The 17057-nt window shown below is 38.4% G+C and overlaps 1 protein-coding gene across 4 annotated transcripts in view; it reads left to right on the forward strand.

Moving 5' to 3' along the window:
- The window catches only part of LOC122719971 (protein split ends-like), a 320147-nt gene that overhangs the window by 197908 nt on the left and 105182 nt on the right, over positions 1-17057 (forward strand). The gene's annotated exons all lie outside the window — the stretch shown is intronic.

Raw genomic sequence — 17057 nt, forward strand, 5'->3', positions numbered from 1 at the left:
AAATACGCGCGCGCGCGTTTTTGTCCGGGGATGATTTCGAGAGTTTGATCGCGTTAAATCTGGTTCGCGATATGAATTTATTATGTCCTAGGATTTTCACCACTGTCATCGAGGAATTAAATTTGTAACACTGTCAACCTGTCATTTACCGGTTTCAACGGCCACATTTCAAGCCGGGGAGGCCGGCCGAATGCAAATTAACTTCGCCAACTCCATAGATCGGCGACGGTCCAATTACTTTACGCTAGCGTTTTATAATAACCGGTCTATACCTCTTCGTGTGTATATAAACACGTTTGTAAAATATTATACACGCTAAAATTATTAACACAATTTTCGCGGGAAGCTTTGGCGAATTGCATAATGAATTATGCAACTTGATACTTTAATGAGCGGCGTGGTGAATACCGTAATATTTTGAGTGTAACGTTACAAGATACATAAATGAAGAAAGGAGAAGGAGATAGATAGATGGAGGAGTGTGGAGTTATTTATAAAGACCTTGATTCTCTCCCTCGTCCTTTACACACCTCCCTCCTATTTTATATTGTCTCGTTTATTAATCTCGTCGTGTTACAATAAATAAGTAATAAAATGGTAAACGAGATACGTAACGAAGATGGGAAAAAATTTTTCTCTTATATCTTTTATTTAGAAAGGAATTGCAAATTGAAAATGGAATGGAAGTAGTTTACCTACCCTCTTCTCTTTGTACCTTTGGAATGGGGAGAGAGAAGGGGGGAGGGGGCTGAAATAGCTTCTGTGTTACGTTTAACGAGCACAGATATATCAAATCTTAATACTATTCATATTAGTGCTAATTACCGTAATTAGCACTATGGTATCTTGATGATAATATCTGATTCTTTCTCTTAATCTTCGTTTCCTCAGCCGTAAGAGCTGTTTGTGAGATGTAAACTCGCGAGGGTAACAATTTTTCTTTAATATTATTTAAATTAGATCTCATCTATATTATCCTCGAAAGAAAAATAAATAAATAAATAAATAAACTTTCATTATTTTCAAAAACGTAAAATATATTATTCGAAATTTACAAAATCGATTTTTACGTGCAATACTCTCTCTCTCTCTCTCTCTCTTTTATTTCAAATTATTAATTTCACTGGTATTTTCGAAATAATATACGAGTTATCGTCACAGGCGCGTGATAAAACGCAAACTCGTGTAAATCAGCGAAAGTGTACATACGTAAATAGTGGAACGATGCTGCGAACAATACGTTATTTTCAGAGCGGCGCTGAATATTATTTGCAGGACGGAGAAAATAGGAGGAAAGGAGGAGTGGAGTTACTCGCGGAGAGAGAGAGAGAGAGAGAGAGAGAGAGGTCTCCATTCTTCCCTCGTCTTTCACGTGCTCCTTTCCCGCGAGGGCCATAAACGCAGAAACCATAATGCACCTCCGGCAAATGAGCAGTTAACCCCGATTTAGCCCGCGCTTGCGCGCCCGTCGACCATTAAATAATAAATCAATAACGCTGGCTAATAATACGCAGATTTACCAAGGCCCGCAAACAAAGATACTCGGCTGCGTGCGATCGGTGCCGAGGAAACCGAAACGTTCGTGCGATCTCGTTGCCTTCGTTCCCCCATTTCCTGCTATTGCAATCGTTCCGCGATAGAATTGATTTTCTATCGAGATTATGCTAATATCTCAACGATACGAACGTCGTTAACTCGACGAGACGAGCGTGTGGAGATTTGAAGTAGGAAGGTGGGAAAATTCGAAGCAGTGGGAAAAATTGAGCAAATTATTTGTCCGAGGAGAAAGGAGAAAGTTATACGGTTGAAAAGAAAATCGTTGTATAAGGTGTTTCATAACGAATTTGAATATTTACCAGCATTTTTAATAATAAAATTGATTCGAATTGTAATTTATTCTCGTGTAAGGGATCCAGTTGTTTACCTGTTTCAAGTGTTTGAAGTAACTTTTGAATCGAAATATTTGAATATATATTATGATTATATTTATATTGATTTACGTTTCGTTTTTGATTCTCAATTTTTCCGTATCAATTTGTCTCGATGTTACGAATTCTAGAAACTATATCTACGTCTTTCGATTTTCCTTTCATTCTCTTCCGTTTTCTTCCTTTCTCATCTCGTATTCGAACGTAATCGAGGGATGCTCGAGGAAGGAACGTTTCGAAAGAAGCGATTACGTGAAATCAGAAGACGTTGATCCGTTTTTCCCCGAGAGTTGCTCGAGCAATTTCTTCGATCTATAGCCCATGCAAATTTACCGTGAATTTATAGAGACATTACGGGGCAGGCGTACTTTTGCCTCTGATCCACCCTCGTAGAGGACGGAAGCGCTTTGAAATACGTCGTGTCGTCGTTTCTCGTCTCCTTTCCTTACTATTTTTTCCTTCGTCAATATCCTCCAAGCACTCGACATTTTATCCTTTCGAAATTACGAATCTCGACGTTATAATAATTTTATTATTAGAGAAATCGTTGAAATCAACGATCCTATTAAATCCTATGGAAATAGGATGAAGAAGCAACACGTGTAATATTTCGAATCTGCATATCTCTCTTCCAAGAAGATCTTCCCTCAGAACAATTCCAATCTTTTCTTTTTGCGCCTTTTAATGGCGGTCGGATTTTATCGAATAGCGTGGCGAAGGAAAGAGTGGAAAAAAAAAAAAAGAAAAAAGGAACGAAAACGGGAAGTGGCTGGTTAATTAATATGTTGTTGCTACCCGTTTTCGATAATAATTATACCCTTGCTGCTTTCTTGGCTTGGCCGTGTTTTTCACCCGAGCATAATCACTGCGTTCTCGTCGAAATTCTTGGCCGAGAGAGAGAGAGAGAGAGAGAGAGGAAGGAAACGAGGCGAGAGAGGGGAAAAAAGAGGCGCAAAGAAAGGAGAGAGGGGGAGGGGGGAAAAAATTGCGGCCAGAACCCGTTTTCCTAGTCGAGAATTCGTCCGTTTAGAATTACCTGCCTTAGAAATTAGCCGAATATTTTTCGATCGATTATACATCCTTAGCCGGATATTTCGTGAAGCCGTGGGTCGGAATCGTTAAACGCTAAACAACAGATGCGAGGCGCGGATTTATATATATATATATTCACGAGGAAGGTGGTTGTTTACTCAAAACGTAGCGAAATAGAACGGGTGCAATTTCCTGCTTCCTTCGCCCTAATTGAATTAATTAAAAAACGCGTCTCACGTTCGAGTTTTCTGACAGCAAAACAAAGCTTCTAACGCCTTCCCTCCTTCCCTCCGTTTTTCTTTTCGTTGAATTTTAGAATTTCGGATCGTTGGAGGATCGTTCGCGTGCGATTTCGATTCATTCACCGATCACGCGACCAGCAACCAACTCTGATATCAATTCTTATATATGCTAGTTCCTTCTGAAAGTTGGCTCGACTATAATAAATAAAACGAAGTTTAACTTTGTTTCCACTTTTACTCTTCGAAGGAAGAACAAAAAAAAAAAAAAAAAAAAANAAAAAAAAAAAAAAAAAAAGAAAAAATAACAACCATCTCTCGTTCATCTTCGACACGGATTTTCAACTTTTTGTTCCACTCGAAAGGGAACTCGAAAAGTCTCTCTTTCATCTTGGAAGGGATTAAAAATAAACCGAGCACCACGACGCAGCACAGGATGGACAGGTTATTATTTTTATTCGCCTTGAAAGGTTCACCCTTAATGTCGTAGGTCAAGATATTTCCGCGTGTATAAAGCCGCATAGGAACGCGTTGCAAAACACCCTTATCCACTTTCGGAAACAACCCCTCTAAAAGCGAATCCTCCTCGTCGAAGAGGGACAACCTCACCCCCTTCCTCCTATCGTTCCAAAAGCGTGTGCCATCAGCCGTTAACCGAGTCTCCAAAGCTCCATAAAACCTGTCCGTCCCCTCCTCCATCCGCCTTGGAAGGAGGGGGCACGATTTGCACGGTCGTTTGTCGTAATTCCGGTGGTTTGCATCTCGAGCGATTGATAAGCTCCTTGGAACAAGAGAGGCTGACACCACCACCAACGGGGGTTGGTTGTTCGGGCACCTGGTCCCGCGGTCGTAAAGTTGGCGGTAAGCCTTGTTTATCGGCTCGGCCCCACCCGCAGATTCTCTTTTATTCGTGGCGCCGTGGGGCGAAGACGGAAACCACGGAAATTCCATTCGCGGCGGGGTAAATAAACCTGTAAATTTTCGCGGGAATTATTGGCCGTTTTCACGGTTAAGCAACTCCCGCTCCCTGGACGAGAATTATGCCGGGACGACATAGAGGCGCGTGTCCGTAATTGAATACGTACGAGCGAATAAAATACGACACCTCCGCGCTCGCGTGTCCTCAAATTAGTTTAATCGCGACCGAATCGCTGATTCGAATTACCATCGTTTGATAAAAATGGTAAGAATGGTACGTGTACGCGTGTAAGGATGCGAGTATATTGTATACGTGTATATGAGCGAGTACATTCTGCGTTATATATTCTGTGAGAGGAAGAGGGATGATTGGAAGAATTTATATATTATACTCTTTGGAAGAGTGGATAGAAGATAATTTGATGAATTTCGTAACGAATATTATAATTCCATTCTTACGGCTGGTTTTGACCGATTTAGATACGTAGTTGAACGCGTTCTGTGAGAATGATTAAATATATACAGGGGATAAAATTCTCTTGCATTGGGAGAATTTTGTTCATGACGAGTCGGAGAATATTCGAATTTTTGAATTTTTCAATTTTGTCGGACACGTTTGGTTGTGTTCGAAATGAAAGGGAATTCCTTGCTCTTTCGCTAAAAAGAAATCCAGCGAATACGTATCGAATCTTAATCTCGGCGTTTGCCGCAATTTCATGCAATTTGCGGTTCGCGTGATCTTTTGCTAAAAGCCTGTTATTTCGTATTCGTAGTTTGGGTTTGCAGCTGTCGTCGGACAAGGTTCTTTGTAACAGAGTTACAATTTTTTTTTTCCACCAAATTGATTTACCGTTCCGTGCGTGCAATTTGTACATGTACGCTCGTGATTGAAGACACGTTTATAATTATTATTTTAATCCTTCTATCTTAACGCGGAGAAAAAATCACGTGACACGGAAAGAGCTTCATCAATTATCATAAAATGGATCATTTACTTGCAGCATCTACATCTATCGATAGTCGTCGTTACGGTCAGTGTGTTGACAGTCGATATGCAAGAAGCGAAAGCTTTCATCGAACATAATCTACGTTTTATACATTGTCAATATTTATTCGATATTTTCATTAATTTGATAACCACTTCGAAAAACGTTTTAAACGTTTCAATTGATTTATACGATATTATTCGCAAATATTCCTTGTTTTCGGCAAAATTGCTTTTGTTTTTGTTTTTTTTTTTTTTCTTTTTTCGAGTAACGTTTTTTCGAGAAACTTCGCCTCGCGTGTTTATTTCCATTAGTTAGGGATATTAAATCGTTGGCCAAAGTATAAAAAAATTTTTTTTCAAAGTTGCGTCATATCAATATTAATATATCTTCGTATAATTCACGGAAAGGATCTTATCGCCAACTTTTATTTACCCAAAATTAACTCTCCACCAGACTCGGTAAGTGGAACATACTCCCTCGCATGCTCCCCGTATGAATTACTATTTTTTAATTAAACGCCTTCGTCCGAAGCAAATAATTGCCTCTCGCTTTTTAAAAAAGAAAACAACAACTCGAACAATGCAATTATGCAAACGCGGGAGCACGATCGGTATCGTGAGCAAGCGATTTACATTTAATCGATATCACGGTATCAAACGAAACGGTAATTTATCGAACAATTAAACTTTTAATCTTAATCTTGAACGCGCAAAAACTCGGGTACTCGTGTTAAAAATTTTACTCGGTGAATTAACATCTCGAGAGAAAAAGTCTCGCGGAGGAGAAAAAGGAATATATTATTCGTATGTACGCGAATACGTAAATAAAAGTTCATCGTTTCTTTGTTACCATTGTTGTAACCACCTTACGTGCATAACCTACGTTTACGTTATACGGCGTTAAGAATTCATGCGCTATGCGGCCGTTATCAACGACACTCGCAACACGAGCCGCGATAATCTTATCTTCTAATGCGTACATTGTCGTTGATAGCCGGTACATACTACTCGGCCGTGGCGAAGTTACATCGTAAAAAGTCTGGGAAAGATCGTGGTATATAGCGGAAACAAATCTGCCCCAACGCCGTAAATATTCATGCAAACGTTTACGGGTTCGGTATACGTTCACTCGTATTTCACCGTGAGAAGAGAAAATATAACTTTGTTACTGTCCCATTGTTCCTCCCATTGTTCCCTGGTAATTTCTGGCACAGTTTCGATCCGTTTTCATTAACGCGATTTATCATCTTTCTTCCTTGCTTTCAGCACTTTCAACGAATGCTTATTCATATTTCTTTCCTTTCTTTCCTTTTTTTTTGTTTTTTTTTTTTTTTTCATGGAAAAGTATCTATCCATACCTTGAAAGTAATATTATTTCAAAAAAAATGCATTACGGATTTCGTTCCATTTCTAATTTTGTAAAGTACATTTGGATACATATATATGAAGTTGATTCGTTTTTATGCGTTTTTATGCGAACTATCGTCAACTGCAGGAATTTTATTTTACTCGTCTCTTTCCATGGAGGAAAGAAAGAATCGAAGGAATTGGAAACCTACCCAGAAGGGGTATCTCGAAACGAATCGAACTCGATCGAGCAATCATATTCTCTCTCTTTCTCTCTCGAAGTGATCTCTGGATCGCCGTGAGCGTCTTCCGTGTACCAGGAATCCATCATCGAGAAGTAAAGAGCGATATATATATATATAGAGAGAGAGAGGAGGGGATCCTAGCAGGGAGTTCTCCCGATTTTTTCTCGATCCGAGGCGTTTTCGACGTGCACACTGTGTAACGGGCCCTCATTTCTCCGCACGAGACGATTACCCGTCCGTGCAATTTATGTCCGCAAATGACTGCAATCTGCGGCTGATCCAACGTTGCGAAATGGTTCCCCTGGCCTTACCTCTGGCCCGGCTCGTTGCCAGGCCCGCCGAGTTTCGACTCGCATGCAACAAAAGTGCAAAACAGCCGAAGGAAACAAGCGGTTCGTGATCGGGCGCCGTTAACGTTTCACTTTTCGTGGTCGAAAATTATTCGATCTCCTCCTTCCTTCTGCGTCCCGTCCGGTGGAGGGGAAGTCCCCCCACTCCCTCTACTTTGACCGATTGAGCGTTGCTCGGCCGATAATATCGTGCCGCAGGCCCAGCCGCAGATAGAGACCGCTCTCTTCGAACCGGTAAATGGACACCGAAATTGATCGGGCACGAACGATCTTGCGAAAGGGATTATTGATTTGTGGCGGCTGTTCAGCTTGCGCTGTTTTCGTGTAGAGGGTGAGCCGTGATGCCTATCCACGGATTGGGAACCGTGTATGTAACGCCTCCTGAACCAACCCCTTGTTTTTTCCAAGTTTTTTTCGCGTTGGACTTGAAAAAAAATTGACCAAGATTCTTTCTGCTTTTGGATTTTTTTTTTTTTTTTTTTTTTTGGAAGAGAGAGGTGAGAAGGGGTGAATTTTTAATCGCCACGTTGGACTTTGATCATAAAGTCTTTGGATCATTTTGGAAAAGGAAAGTGAAAGGGTGAATTAGGTTTATTTATTTAGATTTTGTGGAAATTGATTTATTCCATCTTATTCAGTTATTATTTAATTATTTGTTAGATTTACCCATTATTGTTTTCTATAATATATATGTATATATATATATATATATATATGTCTATACTATTTCCTGGAAGTTGTAATTATAACGGAATATTGTAAACAAATGAAATGCATGTGGATTTAATAAACAAACAAACTACGTTGAATAAATTAACGCAAATTAAGTCTTATTGTTTTGCGATGCCAGACTTTGTACGATGAATATAATCACGTAAAAATTTACTTATTCTTTTAGATTTTTTTGCATTTACGTAGCTCGGTTTTATTGCAGAATTTTTATTACAATTTAAAGTACCATTAGTCTTGATTCTAGATATTTCGAAGATAATGCAATTCTGATTCATAGATGCTTTGAATGATCGTAACAGTTGAATTCAATGGCCCGTTAATAGTGCTATTATAGTGCTGACAATTGTGACCTACAATCATGAATCAACAAGTAGGTAAGCAATATATTTGTTGAACGCCGAGCAAAATCTGGCTTGGTTAACGTATCACTTTAACCAATCCATTTGAATAACAATTGATAATCGAAGCAATGACAAAATCCATCATTTAATTACCGATTATTGATTATTAATATCCATTGTCAATAACAATTGTCAATAGTCTTCAATAACATTTACAATTTTTTTTTTTTTTTTTTTTTTTTTTTTTTTTTTTTTTTTTTTTTTTGTAAATACAAAGAATCAACATCCGCAAAACAGATTTAACAATTTAAATACGAATGTTTCCTGGTAATATGCAGCGAATGCACGAGTGCAGCAGTCGTTTGTGTACTTTACAAGCATGGTCTTTAAAGTGTTAATAGAGGGGGAAGGTACAGTTAATACCGAGACTTCCGGGTGTAAAGCGTGTCCTTTTGGAAGAGTGTTCTGACGGTTTGCCAGCAGCATCGCAATTAGTTTCATTAGAACCGTGATGACGCATTTATGCGCCATCTTTCGGCTATAATCTATTTAAAACGCTAATGCTCGTGCCACGGATCACCGATCACGCATTTTTTTCTTTTCTAATCGATTATAAACAGCGATCGAGGCGATATTTAACTTCTGTCTAGTTTCAATTTTCAACGATCGTTTTTTTCTTGATTCTTGGTTTTCTTCTGCAATACTTGTTCGCATTAGAAAAATATATTATTATGAAGATTAATATAATACGCTTCGATAATTGCTTCATTACGAATTAAATAATAACGGTGAAAGTGTCTTATCTCTCGATGAGTAGCTATTAAATTTATTCTTAACTGTTACAACGGAGTAATAATAGCCAGGCTTATTTATACAACCTTTGTTTACTATCTATTAAAAATCAATAAAAGTGATCGACCTAATAATCATTCCCTTCGTTCACTCTTATTAACAAACGAAGTCGCCGAGTCGAAAAGCCAATTAATCATACGTCAAACGTATTTAACGCAAGAATCTCTTTATTGTTCGATTAAACCACCACATCGAACTAACACGCAATTTTAATTAACTTTTATCGTAAGTATCATTTCTCAATTCACCCTTCCCGCCGATTTTCATTTTCTTAGGATTTTCTTAAAATCCTAGAAAGAAAAGAAAATGTTAAATCGCAATCGTTCGAAATTCGACACAGTCCGCAACCACCCTTTTTCAAACCCTTTTTTTAAAACCCTTCTCGCCACCCACCACCCATGGAAAACCACCCAGATCCAAACTCAATCCCCGGGACATCCCAGAATATCGCGGAACGACTTGCAAAAAAAAAAAAAAAAATCGAATCGGACGTCGATATCTCGCGCATTTAATCCCGGCGAACGAATCCGACTTATCCCATCGATTTAAACTTGGATCGCCGTATAATGGAGCGAACGAGGGGGAGGGGGAGAGACAGATAGACAGATAAATAGAGAAGGGAGAAGCTCGCGTCGCGGCGCGCGGCGTCGCGTCGATCCGCGCGCGTAGCTTCGTTTTATAGTTAATCGGTCTTTATCGAGCCAGCCGGCCGCAGTTTCCGCGTAAATTATTGCTGTCATAAATTTATCACGGGGCGGTAATTATCGGGGTGAGGCCATCCGTCGGAATGGCCGCGAATTACGAGCCAATTCCAATTGGTACGGGTGTGTATATATATATATATATAAATATATATCGTTGCGGCCTGCCTTCCACGATTTATCACCCGTGATCTTCCTTTCTATGCATTCGCTCTCGCTCTCGACATCCTCTTCCCTCCCATCGATTAACAATTTCGATTTGCCGGATACTGGCGATTGTTGGTCCGCGCACGCGTTCGAAGGAAGAATCGTGTAAATCTGTTGGTTGTTTCAGAAAAATTCGACGAGGTTGATGTATCGTTGCGCAAACCTCGTGTTATATTGTATGAGTACTCGGATAATCGAATCGATGTGGTTAGATTCTATTTTGTATCTTATATATTTGAGAACCTATTATATTTGAATGGATTTGTCGTAGTGTTGATATAGTGAATAGTAGAAGATTGGACGGTAATTTGAAAGATTGAGAAAAGTTTTTTTTCGTGTAAATGGAAGGTATTAGGAAACGTTGCGTAATTTTTGAGGCAACAAAGTTTCGATTCTGATATAAATGGTTGGATAGTTTAACGCGAGAATTTAAAATATTCCCTTCTATTTTTCGAAATAAATTGGAATATTCGTTGAAAGTTTCCCTTGAAAGGAAATCAATTCGAAAGAATTCCATTTTACGCGTTTTTAACAAATATATATTCTTCTCCCTTCACGTTCAGCTTACTTTTACTTTGCTCGCGTAACATTAATTGTTTCGATCGTTTTCCAAAGCCTGGAAAAAGAATATTTAACGAGATATTATTTTTATTCATCTAAATACCTTTCTTCCTTTCTTTTTTTTTTTTTTTCTATTAAATTTTTTACACAAGTTTCTATTAAATACATTTCAAACGCAAGGTTATGTTATTCACTTTTCATCTTCACCTATACTTTCTTATACATCAAACGAAAACAAAAAGTAGAGAAAGCGACATCGAACGCGTTTTTCATATTCAGATGGCAATATCCTTTGACCAACGACGTGTGGTTGCACGCGTGCTGTCGGTGACAAGACGTGACGTTAGAACGGTTCCCATAACCCTTCGAAATCGTGTCCGTGCATGTGTATGAAAATGTCTATGCCGCCCGGGCTATACTTATCTCGGATCGACAATTCACCCTTCATATATGCTTTTCTGCACGCGCTACGCGTCCACACGTCCAATCCTCGAAACCGCAACTCTGCTATTTCTTCGAAAAACGGATCGAATCCTTTCAATGCGATGCAAAAACGACTCGACGATGAAATCGATCAGAAAAGCAACCAATTACGGATAAAATTTCTGATAAATAATTGAAACAATATTTATTATAATTATTGTCCACGTTGCATTTGGCAAGAGGAAAATGGTATCGAGATTAATAAAAAAAGATGAACGAATCGTTGATATTTATGAAAATATTCAAACGTGCTTTATGGTTCGGAAAAATCAAAAAAAGTTTGTTATCGTTTCGTCCCTGCGTGTAGGGAACGTATTGAATATTTGATTTCCGCTTTTTCCTTTTATTTTTATTTATCGATTTTATTTATCGACATCAAACGACAATCGTCTACTTTTATCGACAGAGAAAAAAAGTAGGTTTCGACGAAAAACGAAGAAAATTTTATTTGGAGAAGAAAATAGGATTGTAAAGAGCAGATGCGGTTGGAGGGCAAGAATGATTGCGTGATTTCGACAAGGTTTGGAGGGTGTAACCGAAAGGGGTGGGCGCGTCGTAAAAGGTGATGCTGGCTTCGTTGGCGGCAGAATTCGCTTTACGAGGACAAGCAGCTTAGCCAGCCTCTCCGACCGATATAATTCATCCACCGGTGCCTTCCGTGAAACACGCCTCGACACACCTCACGCGCTAACTGAAAACCTGGCTCGAAATCTCCTCGCAACCCTTATTTATGGAATCGCACAGCTGCGTATCCTTGGTCCTGGCTTTTATAGGAAAATAAGTTATCAATATCGTGATATCGGTTCGTGGCTTGGAAGAGTAAAAAAGATTCCATCTTCCCTTACAAATTTTTTTTACGTAATAATTCTTAGATATACACAAGAAAACAACGCGTTCGTTCATTGAACTCGTTATTTATCGAATCGTATCTACGTTTGTGTACTTCGTTGCGATCCTCCCTTCTCATAAAAATGTTTACTACATTATCCATGATACAAGATTTTCTCAACCCTTATGGAGATCACGTGAAGTGAGGAAGAGAGAGAGAGAAAAAGAGAGAGAGCCTCTCGATTCTTATTTTCTCCGCCAGACTGGGATTCCAGGCTGGGTCTATGGTTCCGTGAATGTTGATACATCGCCAAGGATTTTGCATTTAGAATCCGGGATAAGAGGGTGGCGTGGAAAAAGTCTGCTGCCCGCAAACCTGGCTCGAAAAACTCGGCAAGAAAAACGTGTGTGCATTAGAATCGAATGGATATGTGAAATTTTTAATGGAATTGTAATTCGTAATTCTATTTTTTACTTTTTCCTTAGGTGGAATTTTTTTTTTCTTCTTTTCGAGTTAAATTTAAAAATTAAATTCGAAGACGGATAATTTAAAGGAAATATTGCGAACAGGGAGGAAAAGATTCCCGTATAAGATTGTTTCTCAATCAAGTTTTAAAATAAACCGAAATGGCGAGGCAGTTAAATTCGAGTTTGGTACCCTTCCCTCCTTGTGTTCCCTCGACAAATTCAATCCGAGGGAAATTAACAGTCGGAGTAGATGGCAAATTTGTCTTGCAGAGAGTACGGAAAGTAATTACTCCGAGAATTTTCGTAATGTTGATCAATCACGGTTTTAATCAGTGTACCAACCAGTTATACACTGTATGTATGCAACTGATAACAAGAGAGATGCATAACTCGCGCGCAATCACCATTTTCCCGATACTATTTCATTTATGATCCGGTTAATTCTACAGAGAGCATTCTCCTCTCATTATTACTGGGAATAATATAGTAATCCGAATGTAATTCCAGATAGATAGGGGAACGATTCGAATAATTTGCCGAGAACTAAGTGGAGAGCTAATTTATTTCATGCTCCGTGCAATTTGAAACACTTATTTGAAAATGTTTAATTTGCGATAAGAGTATAATATATATCGAATAATTATTTTCTTGCCTTTAATTATTATAATTTATGGGTCGTGCAATAAATTATAACGTAAATCATATCATAATCGTTTAAACTTGAAATTTATGAAACGGATATATATACGAACTGAATACGATTCAAATATGTGCTTATTAATATTAGATTTACTTTACATTCTTTTCCCGCTACGCGTTATGCAAATGTTTGTAAATGTAGGAACAATTGCATATTGCTATTTAGTTATTCGTTTTATTTGCATATTTCACATTGTTGGTTGTTAAAAGTAATTAAATTTGGTTTGGATTTAACAATCGAATAAATGTAAATTAGCATGCCGATGTATTTATAGTGTATATTACAGTCGATACGCGTAATGATCGAAAAATGAAAATTGAATAAATAGCTATGGTTATTATATTATTCAAATATTTATCGAATTTACGAACAACCTGTGCTTATATATGTTGATATTCCACCAATGTTTAAATATATTTGCCACTTTATTTTATCTAAACTTCAATTTAGATTGCAATTGAATTCATCTTCATGAATGATCGCACGACTTCATGACTCGCAAATTGAAAATCAAATAGTATAATTCATTATATCTAGATTTCACGGATCCGAGATATTTTACGCTTAATAACAATCCCTGATAAACTCTCGACAAGATGAAGATATAATATTTTCATAATTCATAAAGCAGGACGTAATGATTTACGAATTGCGATACATTAATCGAATTCCTCAAACTAACCCAATAAAAAAACTCTCGAATATTTTACAATTCACCGAATGTAACAGGATGTAATCAAAAGAGAAGAGCCATTGCATCGAACTTCTCAAACTATTCCTACTTACAATTCTTATTGAAAATCATTGATACAAATACCACGTTTTACTAATTTTCGAATATTTCACAATTCATCGAATGTAATAGGATGTAATCAAAAGGCAAGACGAATCATTGCATCATATCTAAAGATTTTCTTATCTTCAGATTTTAAACATTCCAAATTTCCGATCGATCGAACTTCTTAAGTTATTCTTACTTATAACATTCTTATTGAAAATCATTAATACAAATATCACGTTTTACATATTTTATTAATTTCACAATTCATCGAATGTAATAGGATGTAATCAAAAGAGAAGACGATTGCATCGAACTTTTCAAGCTATTTCTTACAATCCTTATTGAAATCATTGATACAAATACCACGTTTAAGAATTATTACGTAAAAACCACATATTTTACTAATTTTCGAATATTTTACAATTTATCGAATGGAATAGGATGTAATCAAAAGAGAAGACAAGTCATTGCATCACTATATTTAAGCTCAGATTCTAAACATTCCAAATTTCCATCGATCGAACTTCTCAAGCTTTTTCTTCTTATAACAATCCTTATTGAAAAACATTAATATAAATACCACGTTTTACATATTTTATTAATTTTCGAATATTTTATAATTCATCGAATGCAATAGAATGTAATCAAAAGAGAAGCCATTGCACTAGTACCACTATATTTAAACTCAGATTCTAAACATTCCAAGTTTCCATCGATCGAACTTCTCAAGCTATTTCTTCTTATAACAATCCTTATTGAAAAACATTAATATAAATACCACGTTTTACATATTTTACTAATTTTCGAATATTTTACAATTCATCGAATGGAATAGGATGTAATCAAAAGAGAAGACAAGCCATTGCACTAGTACCACTATATTTAAACTCAGATTCTAAACATTCCAAATTTCCATCGATCGAACTTCTCAAGCTATTTCTTCTTATAACAATCCTTATTGAAAAACATCGATACAAATACCACGTTTTACATATTTTATTAATTTTCGAATATTTTACAATTCATCGAATGGAATAGGATGTAATCAAAAGGCGAGCCATTGCACGTCTACTATATCTAAGCTTCAGATTCTAAACACTCCAAATTTCCATCGAACTTCTCAAGCTTCTAGCAACACTCCTTATTGCATTAGAATCACTGATACAAATACTACGTTTTACGTTTAAACAGATTTCCATTAATCGATCTCTTCGAAATCTGTTTTCTCGTCCAATATATATATATATATATAACGATCACTCGCCAAACTCTGGACGAAGATGAAAATACGTATTTCATAATTCGGGTGTGTGACAAAGGGTGTGTAACCGAGGGACAAGAAGGCGAGGCGGCATCACGGCCCATACAAATCGAATCCGGTGCAAATTAGCGCGCGAGCGTGGCCGCTCGAATTCGTCTTGTTGTCACGAGAAATAATTGCCGGCAGGATTCCTATGGATCCTGGATCGGGGAGAAGGCGAGCCTTCCCTCGGGGTTATAATGCCCGGGATGAAGCGCCCGAGGTTATTAGTTTAGGAAGCTGCAAAGTACCCTGAAACAAAGTCCTCTCCGCCCCTCCGCAAGGTAATCAATATACAACCCGAGCGACCCTGCCTCCGTTTCACCTCGTTGATTCAACCCGTTCCCGCTGCTCTCGGATCCCTTCGTCGAATTAGTCGGTTGCAAAGCATCGCCGCCCGCCCGGTTTATACGCCGTCAGAGAGCGATAGGTGATAAACCGTCTTTCGGTTCGACGGCCAGACTTTCGGCCCCGCCGTTCACAACGGCCGGATTAATTATCGCGGAATTTCAATTACCGCGCCTGTGCAACCTGCCCAATGAAAATGCTAATTCGAGGCGACAAAAATGCAACGATGATCGGGGAGGGGTGCAACGAACGAATCCGTTAATCGTGGACGACGTTTGTCGAATCGGATTTTGGCGCGAGAGAGATGTTTTGTTCGCACATTTTGCGAATCTTTCGACGGATTTTGGGATTTCGAACGTTGAGAAGTGTGATCAAATGATTCGATCGTAGAAATGGATTTTAAAAATAAACTTAACAAATTATATGTGTGTGTATATATATATATATATATGTTGTAACAAGAAATACGTATAATTTAAGATTCGTTCAACCGATCGATGATACGAAAAAACAAAATGGACGATTTTTTGGTTAAACAAATCGTGGTAATAGCACCCTCGATCACGAAATACCCACCGCCAAGAAAATTTGCCAACGTTCCAAGGCAATAACTCGCCTCCCTCCCTTCCCCTTTACGGACATCGATAACCGTTTTAGTTTCGCAGGGCCAGTTAGAATTATCGTGGTGGTGGTGGTGTTTGGATCCCCCTCGGTGTTCGTCGCTCGCTCCTCGCAAACGTCCTCGAACCATTACCGTCCTCTCTCACCAAACAAGCGATGTCTGTAGGTAATAAACCGTCTCCTTCCAGCTCATCGCACCCGGCACCCGGTGAAATTATGAAACGCCTATTTGGTCGATCCTTCCCCTCCCCACCCCTCGAAAACATCGACTCCCCCCTCGTTGAGTTCGAGCATCTACAGCTTCTTTACGAGTCGGTTAATTTATCTTTGATATCGGTCGTCCACCATCCCCTCGATGCCGATGTTCGAGGTGATCGTCGACCGTGGTGGAACACGTTTCAAACTTGGATGAGAGGAGGAAAAAAAAAAAAAAGGAAAGGAAAGGAAAGGAAAGGAAAGGAAAGAAAAAGGAAAAACGAGAGGAGACGTTTTAATTTTCGTCCCGTGTTCCCTCGTACGACCTTCGATAGGGAATTCTATTTAAGGATTTCTCGTGGAAGAGATTGGAGTTCGTAATACCCGTGGTCTCGCGATCGTTTTATTGCCTCTCCCGTGGCACGGTGGGTACTGGTAACCGATCCTCCTTTCCCGTCAAGGAAAACGCGTTATTAATCGTGCCAAAGAGATAAAGGAACAACGTGGACCGAATATGGAAGTAATTAAATTCGGCGAAGATAATGAAATTCGGTATCATCGAGGGATGTATGTATTATATTTTTTCTGCTGGTGATTGGAAATTTGGCGTTCAATGCCATTCAAGTATCTATCGAACTTTTCGAAAAATTAAGACGAAAAAATGGAAATGGAAAGCTTTTCCAATGCTTGACTAAATTAAGAAAACTCTTGTTGCGCTTTCCTATTTCTATAATTTTTGAGAAACCCCATAGAATGGGAAATCTGTTTGACGCATAGGTTCACATCTATCCCCCGTCATGGGATAGAAAATCCTCGTAACTCGCGTGTTAAAATTCGATTAGAGCCACTCGAGAGAGCATCGCGTCGCAGTTGCAAAATCAAATCGTATGCG

Source organism: Apis laboriosa, unplaced genomic scaffold (assembly GCF_014066325.1).
Source record: "Apis laboriosa isolate Shangri-la unplaced genomic scaffold, ASM1406632v1 scaffold9_cov152, whole genome shotgun sequence".
Taxonomy (NCBI): Eukaryota; Metazoa; Arthropoda; class Insecta; order Hymenoptera; family Apidae; genus Apis; species Apis laboriosa.